Here is a 17,926-nt window from a genome sequence, read left to right as displayed (position 1 = left end):
GTATGTGTGTGTGTGTGTGGGTAAGACACCGAGAGGTATCAATCACAAGAGAATGAGGGTTGTGGAAATGGAAATGAACAGTGGGTCTGTTTTCCAAATGAAAATAACATTAAAGACAATCCTGTGTTAATGTTGCATATTGATCTCTCTGCCTCGCTCATTCACCGTGTGTGTTTGTAGGAACTCAGCTGAACTCACACATCAGTTGTTCATAAATAAATAAGTGAGATAAACAATGTACCACAGTCACAATGGAGTCAATATCTCATTAGTGGACTGCACACAGGCAGAGACACACACACACACACACACACACGCACACACACGTAATTTCCAACACGCGTTACTTGTTGTAAAAAACACTGTAACTCATCAGCTTTGTTCACAGCGTGAGTTTTATTCAACCTCCATATTTTATCTGCATGTCCTGGTGTGAGTAAGAATTCACAAGATCCTTGTTAAAGTGTAGATGCCTAAAATGTTTCTGTGTTCATCTTTATATGCTACTAACTTGCTGCCTGCATTATGTAAATAAATACATACCTATAAACATATACACATATAACGCATACTAGCTGATACTGCAGGACAACCAATTAAATACTTTGTCAGTGAACATTTTGCAATACTTTCAGTATTAACATTTTGGGATTTACCAGATAAATTCAATTTAAACTTTTTTTGATTGTGAAATGTATTGTATGTGCTTTTGAAGTCACAGGGCGACATTATATGAACATGTCGATTATACCTGTCAACATACACTTTGGTTTACCCTGGAGCACTTGTGAATATAAATATCAGGAATTGATCTTTGGAGCTAATGTTGCTGCATAGCACAGAATCACGTGGAAGAACTACAGTTCAGTGGTGGAATGTAACTTAACGGAACAGTTTTTAGGTAGGGGAGAGTGGGGTATGTTGTCACACTTTTCACACTGTCTAACATTTACAGAGCACTGTACATCACAAAATGTCAAAATGTCACACCAAATGAAAGAATGAAGTCTTGGGCAGAAGTTCTGTATTCATTACATCTTCATATCTTATCTCATTATAGAGTTGTAGACTGTTGAATAGAGTGTGCACTTGTGACAATTTGCCCCATTGGCAGGTAAGTTGTCACACTGCTAAAAATAAAATCAATTAACAATCAAGCCTAGAGAATTTGGAAAATAAATAATTTAATTAAAAACAAAAATGTTGGCAGAGCACACATTAAGTGGCAGAACCTCTTTCTTTCAACTTTAAAATCAAACGTTTTCTGGAGTGCAGATAGATCTATGGTAATTGAATGTAATGCTGCAGATAACTTGCTTAAATGTGTAACTTCTTTACTAACCAGATGTTGTGTTTAAACACACAAATCCAATAATGTGCATTTTTGTACGACGTACATATGTATCTGACTAATCAGACATGTGTTTAGAGTCACAGTTCTGCCACACATAAATTGCCTGGCCTGAGGTGCAAACATTGCCGGCCCATTTGTTGCATTTCACACACTTAAACCACGTCTTCTTTTTACTGTTGAAAATGGCTCCACATAGATGAGGCCAAAAGAGATGTCAGAGGCTTGTGTCAAAATTCTTAGCTGTACTTCTGATTGATTTGTTCTTCAACTTCACCTGCCTGACTCCCTTTAACATTATCTCAGGTATTGTACTGTCATTCTCTGTCTTCTGTTGATAATTTTCTTCCTTCCTTCAAAAACACATTTCTCCTTGCAATTACAAATTAATTACAAGCTTATTTGTCTACTACCCTTGTTGCCTAACTAAATTAATAACTGTATGATGTAGTGTGTGTGTGTGTTTGTATCTACTAACACACTTTAATACTAGTGTAAGAGGTAATTGCTAACTTTCACAAAGTTTTTTGAGCATGTTCTATGTGTTTATTTGTACTGGGGCAAGTAATCACATGTGACGACTTGCCCCAAACTGACATGTGTGCTAATCTCAAGGTTAGCTTAACATAGCTCTTCAGCTGAAGTATAAAAAGACACGTTATTGTCTCTTCTACTTTGTGCAAAGTTATATACATAAATACATAAAATGTAATGTTTTACTTTTGAACCAAGAAAATAATAAAATTGTGCTTATCTCAGATTAGAGTGACCTTGACCACATGTGATAGATTTTGAGGGTTGATTTCTTTTCCATGATGGTCAGAGATCTTTATTGCTTTCCTTTGTTAAAACCTGGACATGACATGCAGACACTTGGAAATCTTGCCCAAATTGTTGCCTATAAAAATGAACAAAACCCCAGTTTCCTCAATGTCTGTGAACTTTGAAACATGCAGTATTAACCCCATGCAATCTTCAGCTTAGCAAAAACACAAACTTCTGAACTGTCACATTATCACAGCTCTTTTGCAGCAGGTAACCCTCTTGGGTTTGTGTGATATGCATATGCATGTTTCCATCATGACAACATCAGGCCCGTGGTGTGTTCACATCAGTGTCCTGAATATAATTAATAACCTTCTCTTTCTTTCTCCTCTGATCTGTATTTTTGACTCACGCTCTCCCTCCATCCTTCACTGTCGCACCATCCCTGCCTTTCCCTTGTGACCCTCACACGCTTTGATCTATTACTCCCTCACTGCCACCTTTATGCCACATTCAAACCTTTTATCTATAAAATAGTGTCTTTCTTTTTTTTCTTTATATCATTTAACTCCCTCAGCTCGCTTCTACACGCTTACCATACTAAAGTGAATAATTTACTTGCTACAAAACTGAGTTGGTTTGTGGTAAGATGACGCACAGCTCAGGTCTTGGACTGTAGAGTGTGCAGTCTAAATGGGGGCTGTCAAACCAACCAAAAGTTGCTTAAGTTTTGTGACAACCAACTCTTGCCTTTACTGTAACTGTCCAGAAAACAGCAGTGTGGCTTTTTTTGTGTTTACAATCTGATTTGTTTGTCTGTAAATGTACATTGCACCTCTGCAATGTTGGGTGGAGAACTGGTGACGGCGAAGGACAAGGTAAATGATTCAAATTATTTTCAGACATAAACCATTTACATCCCTCATGCCCATATAGAGGAATCTGTATTAAGTTCAAGTTCTCTATTGCCACATGTGCAGTGGCTACACAATGACCACACCCATACACACATATAGCCTTACTGACATACAAAAAATATACATACAATTTATGACCATTTGGGCTAGTGCTTAGTGGCTGATGTGCAAGTTTCATGATGTGCCTAATTCAGTTTTGCTATAACTATGGCCCATGTGAAGTTTGTGGTGGAGTTACAGATGGGAGTGACATTTATTTACTGTCCAGTGCAGTATGTTAGTGTGCTCTCTAAAGCACACCTGCAGAAGCTGCTGTGGACTGATAGTGACATGCCAAACTTCCTCAGCCTTCGCAGAAAGTAGTCTTTGGTGAGCCTTCTTAACCAGATGGGCCGTATTCTTTGCCCAGCTTAGATCCTCACTGATGTGTCCAACCATTACTTTTAAATTTTTCTTTAATTTGTCCCACATCTGTAGTTTTGCTGACAGTTTTGCAGCAGTCTATTCCGCAGCAGAGACAAAAAGTCCCATTATGCTGTATCTCCCCTCAGTTGTATGGGGCTTTACATATAGTTTCAGTTCAGTGTTTAGCTGTCCGGTCCGGAATTTCACTCTGACCTATCTCATAGTGTCGTTTTTTGTTCAGCACCAAAAAGCAGACAGACACAGTTAGTGACTAGCTGGTGAACACAGTGTATTCATTGATTTAATTAAAAAGCTGATGTTAACTCAAAGCCCCTACAGGTCAAAATACTACTAACATGCGAGAAACAAATTAGGTCTATAATCACCAAATGTACACTTCAGGTTATAAGTAAATGTGCTGTTTACTGAGTTTCTGGAAATATTTTCTCTGGTTTCCTCAAATTCTTCTTACACTCTAATTTTACACTCTAATTTTATACAAAGCGACTTACAATTGCTAAGTATGTCAGAGGTCGCACGCCTCTGGAGCAACTAGGGGTTAAGTATCTTGCTCAGGGACACATTAGTGGATGTGTCGCATTGGGGAATTGGACCCGGGTCTCTCACACCAAAGGCATGTGTCTTATCCACTACCGCATCACCACCCCCATTTTATTCATAAATAGAATAAAACATTGTTGCCAGTGTAAGAAGCAATGTCTTTTACTGCAGTCCACCTTTTTATGTAGAAATACCTCAACAGCTTTTCAGCCATCTTTTCTTCATTACACTCTCAATCTTTTATCCACCTTTCCATGTATCAGTCCATCCTCCCTTTGATGGACCCCTTGATGATGATTGTTCTGTTCCCAAATCGACTGCCCTCCTCTCTCTCTTACTCTCCCTCCATCCCTCTGGACCCCTTGGCTTCAAATCTGCCCCACTGTAGTGCCATTCCTAAAGTGTCGAGGTTCCCTGAGGACGTGGACTGGATGGTAGTCCCTCAGGGGCCTGGCACTGGCATATCCTCCGCTCACACACACACACACACACACACACACACACCCTCTTCAGACAGCAGTAGTCTCAGCGGGGCTGCCTTGGAGCATCGCTGCAGCATGCTGGGTACCTGAGAAGCCAATGATACCAGGGCAAGGCCAGAATATTAAGTGGTACGTATGTGTGAGTGTGTGTGTGTGTTGCCTGAGTGGGGTCAAAATGCTAAGTGGTAGATTAATCAGTAGTAATTGTGTGTATGGTCCATTAAGGCAAGGGCTGGCTGACAGACATGGGTGAGGCAGAGAGAGAAAAAAAAAGCGATGGGTGTGTGCATGTGCACACGCATGTGTCGACCAACAGAGAAGTGAAACTGGTAGAAATAGCATTTTAACTGTACAATCCTTTCTATGCGGCTCTGGACTCAATATCTTTTTATAAATCCCAGCTCTTGTTTGCTTTTCATGCTCCCCCATCATTAATCTTCCTCTCTTTTTTAGAAATTCATCCATCTGTGCCCAGAGCTGTTGCGAAGTCGCTCTCCTACTTTTAGAAGCAGGAGTTACCGAACAACGGTCACCACTGGAAAAACAAGGCCGCCTTCTGCTATCTGTCTCACTCTGCACGCACGCACGTACGCACACACGCATGCACGCACGCACGCACACCTTTCCCCCAGTGATCTCTGCTGGCTGATTTGGTATTCAAGTGCTGTTTCAGGCCCAGCAGGCCTAAAGCTCTCTTTGTATTGTTTTATTACCCAGGGGCTAGGCCTTTCCACACACACACACACACACACACGCTCATGCTGAAACGCACTTATGCATGCACGCACACATATACTTTAAACAGCGAAGATAGCATACAAGTGCAAAGCAGGATTAGCATATTAGCGTATTAGTATCCTGTCTGTCAATTGGCTCTGTCTGGTTTTCTTTCTCTCACATGCTGTCAGAATGGAGAGGAAGAGTTTCATGTGTAGGAGGCAGAGGAGGGAGAGAAGGAGAAATGGGGGGAGATAAGGAGGAAAGTGAGGAGGAGGAGGAGGAGAAGTAGGTGGAGGGCTGTTCACTCCTCTCCAATAGACAGATGGTAGTCTGACTCCTACTGAGTTGTCAACTGGCCAAGAGAGAAAAAGACAGAGAGAAAGGGGTTGAGAGGAAGAGAGGGAGAGTGAGATGAACCTTTCCTCTACTTTTTCATCTTCTTGTTCAACCTCTCACTCACTTCTGCTGCCAGCTTCAACTCTTTTTACCCATCTCTCTCCTTCTATCCTCTCAGCCGGCCATCAATCTCCCCATTTGCATCTCTGTTTTTGTCGCTCATCCGTCACAGGTTACTATTTTTCATGTGTACTTTGTCTCCTTCTTCTCTATGTGTGCATCCATCTCTCTCCCCTCTCTATGCATCTCTCTCCACTGCTCCAGCAGGACTTTAGCTGGCCAAGTTTGTTTGGTGGTGAGACAGAGAGAGAGAAACTCTCGAAAATGTGGGGTCACACAGTACAACCCTGGTTTGAAAAGTGGGAGAGTAAAGGAAAACATCAGAGACCAATGAAAGTTTCACACAGTATTTCCATTTCAGGCTACTTTTTAGTGATACTTATTACATACTAATACAACAATTTCAGGAAAAATACTGTACTATTTACTCTTATTTGACATCTGTTAATAGTTACTTCAGATTAACATTTTATATAAAAACATATTAAAATAAAATGCATTGTTAAAGATTAAATCAGTGGCTCCCAGCCTTTTTGGCTTGGGACCAAAAAACAAACAACCAAAACAGAAGACAAAAAAAGAAGTGTTGGGATAAGATTTCAGATGTCTATGAGTTGTTAGTAGTTCCACCAAAGAGACATTTCTCCTCTAAACCTCTTCAGAGTTGAAGTCCAAAAAAACGAATACAAAGTTATGTAGCAGAACTTTGTGTTTGTTTTGTACCGCATTAATCATCTCATGACCCCTCAGATTTATATTGTGACCCTTATGAGGGTGCACAATCCTTAGGCTGGAAACCAGTGGACTAAACTAGCTAACTATATATAACATAGTTAGATCTAGCCCCACCATGACTAGCAACAACATAAAAATGCTGCTCATGTATTGTTGCAGCAGTCTGATAATGTCATGTGTAATAATGTATATGGAAACATTTTTCTACAGAATGAGTACTTTTGATACTTTGATGCCAATTCTTCTGTACTTTTACTCTTCTCTCTTACTTTGAATGCAGGACATTTAATTGTAATATTTCTACATGTTTTGGTACTTTTATGTAAGTAAAGGATCTGAATACTTCTTCAGCTTCTGCAAGACTTCTGCAGATAAATCTCATGTACCTTCCTGTCACATCGAATGACTCTCACTTGGTTAATACATTAAATACTTCTTACTTTACTGAGATAAGACATGACCAAAGACCCTGGTTGGACCACTTGACAGTTGCTTTGTGTTTGAGGAGGTTTGATGCCATGATCTATCTAACACAACAGGGGGCAGTATGGTTCTGTCCATCACCTCTTTCAGCCTGCCAAAATACTGTTATAATGTAATTTAAGACAGCATTTTAAATACAATGAAATAGACTAGGGCTCCTGTGCTGAGTATTAAGCAACTCTATGTGATCTTCAGAGCTGCAAAATCTCAATTATGACTGATGGAATAAAAAAGAATAGCGCAGTGTATTTGTTTGGAAATATATGGAGTAACTTTACAGTTCAACCCCACCTGGACAGGGTTAAAAAACAACATGCTCTCGATTTTCCACGTTTTTTTGTCATGTTGAAAAATGAAACACTACAGTTTGGCAGTTGGTGCAAAAGGCGAGGGAAAAGGCTTGTTATCAGAGACTCAAGTGGAGCTCCTAACTCCAGTTTTAATCCCTTTTCTCTCAGCTTCTTTCTGCATCAAAGGGGCACGATTGCTTCAGAATAACAAGGGGAAATTAGAGCCAACAAAAGATCAATCTTAATTATGATTCAGCATTTTTCCATAGCAGTGGAAAAATCGTGGTAATGGTAAAAGAAATCTTAAAATCATAATTTTGAGCCAGTTTTGTAGTAACTTTAAGTGAGTTTGTGATAGATTTAATTAAAAGACAATCATCTTTGTTAATATCATTGTATTTGGCTGAAGTCAGTAAATGCTGTGATTAATCCACACGTTTGAGTTGATTTACTGTTAGCTCACCAGTGATACAAGACTGATTTAATTAAAAGTATTTGTTGATGCATTTTAAGAAAATAGCTCAAGAAAACCATCAGTTGAAGTACCAATTAGTCCTGAAATGTTGACGGACTTCCAACAAAACGTGATCATTTATGTTCTGAAAACATCCCTTTGTGGAGGTAAACTCTTCTGACATATCGCAGTGTTAAATGCTATATGATATTTAAACTAAACCCGTCATATTGCTAGTGGTGTCTCTGTCCCTTGAGAAAATAGAACTGACAGTTTTTGATGCTAATATTACCCCATATGAACATAAATCCTTGTATCCATCGTATCTGTGTTTGTATTCATTAGCGCTTGCTGCTGCAGCTTCATCAGAAGTAAAAAGGCAGTTTGTTTTGTAGAAACACAAGAGGTTTTTGTAACTCCCTGGCTGTGCATTCGCTCCGTTTGTGTTAATATGGTTTTGCGCTTTTGTCAGCTTGGTATGGTAACAGCGTGTGTGTGTGTGTATGTGTGTGTATGTATCTGCGTGTGTGTGTGTGTGAATACATTTTTGTCTGTGTGATGTACTGATGAGAAATACTAAAATGACAGCCGTGAGCTGTGTAATGACAGTGTGAGACTTCTGTCACTTTTCAAACAAATTTGTTTTGAGTGTGTGTGTGCTTGTGTGTGTGTGTGTGTGTGTGTGTGTGTGTGGGGGGGGTTACACACATCTATATATGAGTGTATGTGTGTGTGTGTGCCGTCATTTATTTGTCATCTGCCAAGTAAGTAAGTGTGTTTCATCCGTTTCCTCTCATCTCATCCTTGATAGAGAACGTAGTTGTGTTTCCACACACACAGACACACAAACACACCGACGATGGTTGTTTGTCTCAAAATGAGCCCATAATTATACTGCTTGTTTATACTTTGTCTCCGAACAGAATGCTACAAAGTGTTGAATCCTGTTTTGTTTTTGCAGAACAGAAATAGTTTGCTTTGTCTCTCTGTAACGATGCGCCACATCACTGTCACACATTACAGTATACCAGCAGAGCAGAGTGAATGTGCGTGTGTCTCATGCATGTTATTTAAACAGAGGTTTCCATTGTGTGTTTGTATGTGTCTGTGTGTGTGTGCTTCCAGCCTACTGTGCTGAGGTGAAGTGAGGAAGTTGCCAAGGCACTAATCACTGTGGATACAGAAAACTGTGGTTACTCACCGCACCACCCCCAAGTGTGTTAACATGTCAGAGGTGTTTCCAACTTTTTCTCACTCTGCTTGTCTCCTGAATTTTCACAATAGGTACTCATACCTGCTTATACACAGTTCTCTAGTCAACGGTAGTAAACTAAGCTAAATGACCTGAAATTACATGGTATCTTGAAGTTAAAGAAAGGAATATTATGTTCATAGAATAAAAGCATTTTCATTGTCAAGCTATATACAATTATTTCATAAAAGTAAACAGGTTAGAAGTTTCATAGTCTGAGTCAAGTCTCAAAGCACAGCATCCCAGTGTCTCTTGATATCTTTTAAAAATGCATTCACACTGAATGTGTGTTTGCCTGTGTTTGTATGACAGCTCAGACTGACTGATTTCACAAGGAACTCCACCTCTCTCTGTTATTTTTTACTCTAGACCCTTCCTGATCGTCTTACCTCCATATGTTCATGTAGCGGAGTCATAAAGGATAAGCGTACATTTTTTGCTCAAGCTGAAGCATATTCAACCCATGCATACTCATCTTTGCCTCAATTCCCACTTCCCAATTCCTTTGCGTTTTGGCATTGACATTTTATGTTGTATGCCGCTTCTTAAATTTGCTTTTTCATTCAGTCTGAACACACTTTAACAATTTAACTATTTGCAATTAGCTAACTTATGCATTACTGAGGAAACAGACACCATATCATTACTGTCCACCTGGCAGATCAATTACAGCCAGTGTTACATGCTAACACTTTAGCAACTGTATGCTGAATGACTATACAATATGTACAGTTATTTCAGCCAGCACAAAATGAAAACAGAGTAAGTAAATAATCCATTATTTTGATGTTACATTTATGAATGTATAATCAAGGATCTCTAGGATATAGGTCTGTATCAGTTTGTATAATTTGCCTACTGTCACTCATCATGCAGTATTTAATGTTAAAGTGTTAGTACAGACCTACAAGAGACTTGCTGAGTTCATTTAACGGTGGTTTAACTCCATATTTTCTGTTTGTTCATCTACAGAAGAGTGTTGATGTACATCTCTTAACACTCTGTGGTATTCAGGTGTGTGTGCGTCAGGAACTCTCTGTGGTCTGCTTGTGGTAGATTCCATCCACTCGCATCCATATTCATAACAGGAAATGGGAACGATGCCCAAATATGAAAGAATGTGGCTTACACGAACAAGACGATGTCTGTCGGAGTTATGAGGCCAAGATGCTGTATGTCGTTATATGCATGAGTTGACGCACACACACAGAGTGAGGAGCATTATCTTTAACACTAATCACTGCAAAACTTAAATCACGTTTCATTCAAAGAGGGAAGCTAGATGCACCAGGAGGAATGTGACCTTAGATGTTTGTACATTTCTTTCTTCCCCCCATCTCTTTCTCTATGTTTTCTACCCTCAGGCTACCTTCTGGCTGTCCCCTGAGGGATCATGGTTAAATGTGTATCTGCTGGGCAAGTTGTGACTTGTTTGTGAGTGTTTTTTTTTCTGTGAGTGAGTGTATCTTGGGGCTAATGAGTGTGTGCAGTTGTGGACCTATAGACCATAGGGAGGGCATAAAGAGGGTGTGGGATATGAGTGAAGGTAGCAGGTGTTTTGTGTAGTCCTGTTGAGATAGATAGATAGATAGATAGATAGGAGCACAGAGGGTCAGAGAGGTGCATCTATAAATAGTTTCCATCACTTAATTACATGTTGTGTGTTTAGAGAACAGATTCCTGATGCAACTAGCCGTAACTGGTACAATGGACATGGGCCCTGTTTTGCAATATCCCAACTAATGGTGGGATACGGTGCAGAAAAGCCGCTCCCTTGTCAGTATTCAGGGGCAAATTTCCCTCGAGGGCCATCAAAATGCAGCATGGGACGACAGATGGGGGGGTAGTACTTTCCCAAGTTGAGTGGGGTGTCAACTGTCTTAGTTTAGGATAAAAGACTAGAGGGATGACAGGAGAGAAGATTGTGGCTGGTGAGAGTCCTTTTTAGTGGCATCATCTTTTAATTTAAGGTAGCTCTTAAAGGTTGAAACATGAGGACAGGACCGTAACTCTTTATTGATGGCTTTTAGTTGTATTGTATTGTGAGGATGTGATTATATTGTGTAACTGTTGTCCAGCTGAATGTAATGCAAAATAGTGGAACAGAATTAAGTGCTTTAAAGCTGCACTATATTTGCATATTTGTACAATTCTCCTCAGCTCTGCTGGGCTTTTTTAATATCTTTTGGCTCATTGTTTTGGTTTTACGGCTCACAGCTTTACTCACCGCTCTCACCAGCGTTGTTTCCAGCAGCATGCGGCTCTCAAAACCCACTGTACACTACCTGCTTAGCACCACACAGCCAAGAGACACAGTTAGCAACTAGCTGGTGAACATAGTGGAGCATTTATCCTGATATTTCCCTTCAGGAGTTGGTGGAGACAAAAAACAGAGCTTAAAAGAGAGTGAATATTGGACATACATTGATCAGGTGTCCAGAAACTTGACTCTAAATAAATGCTAATGCTGCTCTGTAATATCCGCTGTATGTGTAAATAGGCAACTGTTTCCTAACATGTTAAGCATATCAGCTTTATGATAACATGTCAGTTTTGTGTCCATAGCTTGTTTCTTTTACCCTGAAGTTACCATCAATTGCTGCTCTTAACATCAATTTGAGTATATATGTAATCGCGCACACATTTCAGATTCCTATTATCATCATTGCAACAAAACTGGGTGCAAGCCTGATGGTGCATTATGTCCACATAATAAAACAAACATGACAATAAAATTTTAAATATAAACAAATTAAGCTGAGAAATAGAATGAGGTTCTGAATATAGAAATATAAAATGAATAAAGAAATAATATAAATATAAAATTACCATTACCAAAAATAAATTGATATTGGAAAGATACTGTGATGTTGATTTCAGGAAAATCCCCCGGCACTACTTGTTCCTTTCTCAACTAGTGTGATTCTTGAGATGCTACTGTTCATCAGCACATACCTTCCACTACACAATTACACCAATGGCCTCTCCTTTCTGGTGTGTTAAGTCCTTCCTCAAGATGATGAGATTGTTGCTGAAGTTGTAAAAGAACGATGACGGTAGAACTGACAGAAATAAGTCAGAGTGATGGAGGGATGGTGGGTTTTCAGAGCAGGAAAGAGACATCAGTCTTTGTACACTATGAATAGACCAATGCAGCTGTCCTGTCCTCTCACTCAGTAACACACACACACACACACACACACACACACACACACACACACACACACACACACACACATTACATATGCACAGGCTTGTCCTGGGTGGCCACAAATGAGCGGCTGCAGCTGCCCCTAAGCTTCGCCCAGGACCTGGTCTTAGCCCCAAGCTGCTCTCCAAGTTCAACAGTATGTTTCACCAATCATTCCCTTCAGGCCACAGACTGATGAACGCTTTATGGAAACCATTAGACCACTGTGTTTAGGCCTCTGTGTGTCTGTGTGGATGTGGTATGTTTGCACTTACTGGGAGAAAAAAAGGTCAAAAGATTAAGACTGTCAGTCTGAGACCAGTTTGTTTTATGATCTACAGTGAAGGGTGAATGAAGAAAGTATATTATGGTCACTCTGAGTCAGCAGTGACTCGTTATCTTTTGTAATCTTTCTTTCTTTATGAATATTGTTTATGAGCTCTGCGAGCTGTGTGTTTTCAACTTTGATCAGCAACGTGGCAATTTTAAAGGTAATACATTGTTCTTATCATACAATGTACTATTGAAAAGACCAAAACCACAATGAATTGATCCTACGAACGATTGCTGCCTGTGTTGCCATTGCTTTATTTATATGTTATTCCAACATGTTCTCATCCCAGGGTATCAAATACCAATACTTTGATAAACTACTTTTTAATATGTGGTTATTGTTGTCAAATGGTCACAGTTAGGTTAGGTTTATGCACTCAAACTACTTGGTTTGGTATTGGAAAATATTGTGTTTTGGGTTGAAATACTAAGTACATGACGTGACATAAGTCATGTATGTAATGTTATGTAACTTGCAACTCAACCTTCAGACGGTGGATAGGTTACACTGAAATTACTTGAAAGCCCAGGGAGTTTTATACAGATGCTGAAGTGTACTTTGTGTGTCACAGTGGCTTTCTCAAAGCATCATCACTGGATGCCCTGGGATGAGCCTGGGCTGATTATTCTTCTGTGCCACAGAGCTCTATTAATGTCCAAAAACTATATAAAAAAAAGCAGTGAGCCATGCTGTTGTATGTAGTGACATGTTTCTTTACTACTAAGAACGTGGGCACTGTAGTTTATTTTGAGTAAATTCTTACATACAGTATACCATCCTGCTGACAATATTGTTGAAATATTTCACAGAAAACAGTCCCCAACCGATGCACAATTCAGTCCTGTTTGAATGATGTTTGCTAAAAACAGATGTTTTATGAGATTTCTTCTAAATAAAATTAAAATAAACTTACATGATTGTAAATATTCAGTAGGAGGAAATGGGGCTGGTAGGTGAAAATCACAGACAGGGTACGGATGTCAGAGAGTGCTGTGAGTTAGCAACCTCTTTGTTTCAGTTCTCACAGTTTTCTCAAAAGAAGTTTATACTCATATAGAGGGGAGTTAAATAAAAGTGGGTGTAGGAACACAGCTATTAAGCTTTCTTTGTTCTCTCAAAATCAGCACTGTTAAGACAGTTTTCTGTCAACTGGTTTATGTGAGTGAATTTTGGTGATTCCATTGAAATGAATTGATTTTGAGCTGAAATGTTGGCATTTCAGATGCTGGTGTGCATCCAAATCACAGTAAAAATTATCTAGATTTCTACAGTCAAAAAAGAATTCTGGAACAAAGATTTGAACCCCAAAAGCAACTCAGTCCTCTTCATGCTGCCAGTAATGCTACCTAATGAATACACTGAAAGGCTCTCAGACCTGAACAATAATAAATAATGGAGTTTCAGTTCTTTGGGAATGACCCAGAAAACAGAACTCCCCCTCTGTTGCGTCATTAAGTGGTTATTGTCACTTATTACAAGCTTCATAATAAGTGCAGGAGAGGCCCTTGAGATAAAACCATGTCCTGTAATCCTGAGACCGAACCTGGCAACCCAGATCGTTATCATACCTGACCTCGCTGCCCTGATAAATATCACAGCCATTACACACAACTGCTGCTCAATTAGAGCAGCACACAAACACAGACATGCAGGGCACCGTAACAAATGTTCAGATACACACACACACACACACACACACACACACACACACACACACACACACACACACACACACACACACACACACACATAGTTGTGTCACTTCAGAGGATATTAGATTGACTTACATTCATTTCCTTGAGACTAACCCTAGTCATGACCACTACTTGTCTAACCCACAACCTTAAACCAAGTGTAAGGATTTATGGGACTTACATTTTGGCCACAAAAGGAAGGCGAGTCCCCACAGTGTGACAGAGTAAACAGATTTCTGTCCCCACAATGTGAGCAATACTCGCTCACACACACACACACACACACACACACGCACGCACGAACGCATGCATGCACACACACACACACACACACACACACACACACACACACACACACACACACACACACACACACACACACTCCCCTTCCTCCCCATGTTTACACTTGACTCATGGGTGGCAGCACTGTTTCACTGTGTTGTAGCCAGTTTAGTTGAGGTTAACACAACAGTGTAAATTACTACAGCATGTAAGTGCTCATATGTATGATAACCCCGGATTGAACAAGACTTTCCAGTGTCACTTTCCAGTTACAAGCAATAAAAGGGCAAAAACACAAGTAGTTGTAAAGTTGTAGTTGTGGTGATTATTCTTTTGGAAACTTCTGCAAGATTTGGGTTAAGTGATTCAAGGTCAGTATCTCTATATCTAAGTATGATGGACTGCTTGTTGTCTGGCAGTGCATCCTCTCAGACTTTAATACCTGTAAGAAGTATATGAATAACTAGCTGAAGCGCTACGCATTTTAACCAAATCATCTCATGAATACACTACAGCTCGTATACACAATTTTTTGTGTATAACTTCCCAAAAGAGCTTAGGTCTTGTCTAATTACACAGTGTTTCAAGTCAAACTGTGTACCCTGAGTTTTGGTTGAAGAGGACAGACATTCGTATAGCCACCTGCCCAAAGAAACCAACCTAAAGCAGCAAATGTGTGGGAGATTGGTTCCTCCCGTGAAGCCGTGTCAGAAAATGGCAGGAAATTTCAGTTTGTGCTGACAAGGAGTTTCATGTTTCAGCAGTTATTTTTGTTAATGTGAGATACATTTAACTCCAGTACTATTGTGTTTGTGTGTGTGTGTGTGTGTGTGTGTGTGTGGCAGTAATGTGCACAATTCTGTTGTCTGCCAATCAGAAGAGGAGGAAGTGATCTGCATTTTCAGGTTAGTCCTCCTTAGAGTGGATGACTTAGAGTTGCTGTTAGTACACTGACGAGCTGATAGTCTCTTTCTATCAGTCATGACAGTATTGTATCCACCAAAGTAAATGCTGTGATCAGACGGGTTGTAAACAAGCCAACAGAGTAGCCTGATACTCAGTGTTACAGCCATAATGTCAGTAAAAATTCTTCTTTTCACAGAACAAGCGTGTGCTCTTAACTGCAACAACTAAACCTTTTTTTTATAGTAAAGCACAGTTCTCACTTCCAAGTCGTCACATATGGATGCAAGGTCAAGACCCCTTGCCGTCACTTTGTAACACACTGGGGATCCCTTTGCGTCATAGTTCAATGCACTGGGGGAAAGCCCTGTAGCAACATTATTTAACACTTAATGTAGGTGTGTGTTTTTTTAACAGAAAGGTCTGAGTAAGGAGCTGGTTGAGGTGGACAGTGGGCCAGAAACCAGACTTTCAGTCAGGAGACCAGTGTTTGTTCCCCGTTTTATTTCAATAATGTAAGTTATGCAAGTAACATAAGTTTACATTATTTTAAGCCAAAAAATGGCCTCACCCTAACCAAGTAGTTTTGGTGCCTAAACCTAACCAACACAACTACTAGTTTTATTTTGAAAGTTTAACCGGATGTTGCATATTTATTATTGCTAACTTTACTGGATGTTGCATATTTTTTGTCCCTAAGCCTTACATGTCGAAAAACTAAACTAAAGTGGTTAAAAAGCGACACCAAGGGGTCTTGACCAAGCGTCCATATGTGACGAGTCGGGAGTGAGAATGTATTTGTTGCTAATAGTTACTCGCTTCGCTTCCAGCGCATAGGACCTTATTTTGGAAAAAATATTTACAGTAGTCATTATTTTTTGATCCTGTTAGATAGATAAGATAATTTTGTCTGTCAAGAAAGTTGCAGTTTGTCGTAAAACTTTAAAGTTTGTGTGAAAACAGTTTAATGAACTACATTTCTTGTCTCGCACAATATACGTCACAAAAATGTTAGCGCGGTAATGCTACCTTACGTTTATTTGCTTGGTTGCTGATAATTAGATAACTTAGCTGTGTTCCACGCAGAAATATATCTCACCTGATGTGTTTAATCCAACGACTCTCACTCCATTTATCACATCATCCTGTCATGTAAGTTCTTTGATGTTAGCTTCAGTAAGGTTAGCTTCAGTCATTGAGAGAAAAAGTTACAACGTCACATACGCAATTTTGAGTTTGTGGTCTTTGTAATTTTGTATTTTCACAGTCTTATACCTCAACAGTTTTACATCAAACTGTATATTTTAAATTGACCATCATCTTATGTATAATTCAGAGCACCATTCAAATGGGATCAAAAATTTAGTTGTCTCTCGCCATTGACTACCGTACGTATTTTTCCCGAAGTAAGGTCCCATGGTGGTCCACCAGAAGGGGAGGGACTTAGGCTCTCTTGTTACTTTAATGATGTCTCTGTTTTATTTAAGCGTCCCAGTCAGCCATGACAGTGTGACAGTGAACCAGCATGCACAATGCCGGAATACATAGATGCTAGACACTTAAGCAGCTAAATGGAATTCAGCCGCAATTCATTTTATTATTTAAAAAGATACAAGATGTTCTAAACCTGATTTCTCTTTAAATCATGGTTTCATTTGTTTGCAGTAATCATATGGGGCTAAAGCATTTAGTGTCCAACTGACATGATGTTGATTTGAGCTGAAACACGGTTGCAGCCATGAACTGTGGACCATTGTGTTGTTTGGGTTACTGTGTGGGAGACGAGTGTTTGAACCCCAACAGGAGAACAGATTCACAACAGGAAGCTCTGAAAAGCTTCATTACTGGGTCCAGTTACAATTAGCCTTCCAACAAGGACACATGTGCGCGCACACACACACACACACACACACACACACACACACACACACACAGACACAAAGAAAACAGCAGGATCGTGTCTCTGATAGTGGAAGAATAGAAAACCCTGCTGTGTATTAGGCCAGGTGTATGTTATCTTGTGTGTGTGTGTGTGATTATGTCCAGTGTCTCTCTCACTCAAATTAAATGGTGTTTTCATCACAACAGTTGCTGCAACCACTGCCTAACCTGACAGGGTTGACCATTTACTTTGTATCTTCATCTCACACACACACACACACACACACACACACACACGCAGCCTCGACCTTTCATCAGCCCCCTCTCTCTCTACACCACCACCCACCCTCCCGAAAGATGACCTCTGAAGTCTGCAGAGTGTGTGTGTGTTTGCATGCACCACATGTGTCTGCTGCTACTGACAAACTAGAGACAAGTGATGATTGAGATTATGCAGGGCTGTGACTGGTGGACAGAAGCCCACCACACTCAGTCTAATAATTTGTATTTATTGTCACATGTGTCAAACTCCAACCATCTGCCACCACAGACGGCTGTAACATTCTATAAAACAGTTTTACTAAAACTTTTAAACCCCAAAGAAGCCATATATATTTTTTGTCCTGCTGCTGTCGCGCTCTATGCCAACCTGTTTGACTCCCTCCCCCCTTCTCCCTGGATGTTTTATATTCTTCTCATTCCTCTGGCTTTGCTCTATCCACCTCGGTCTTGCTGTTGATTGAAGGAGGGGTGACAGAGCTAACTAGAGTT

Source organism: Micropterus salmoides, unplaced genomic scaffold (assembly GCF_014851395.1).
Source record: "Micropterus salmoides isolate LMB-PRFRI ecotype aquatic unplaced genomic scaffold, ASM1485139v1 Ms_hic_scaffold_9, whole genome shotgun sequence".
In the NCBI taxonomy this organism is placed as follows: Eukaryota; Metazoa; Chordata; class Actinopteri; order Centrarchiformes; family Centrarchidae; genus Micropterus; species Micropterus salmoides.
Note: the sequence above shows the minus strand (reverse complement) of the source record.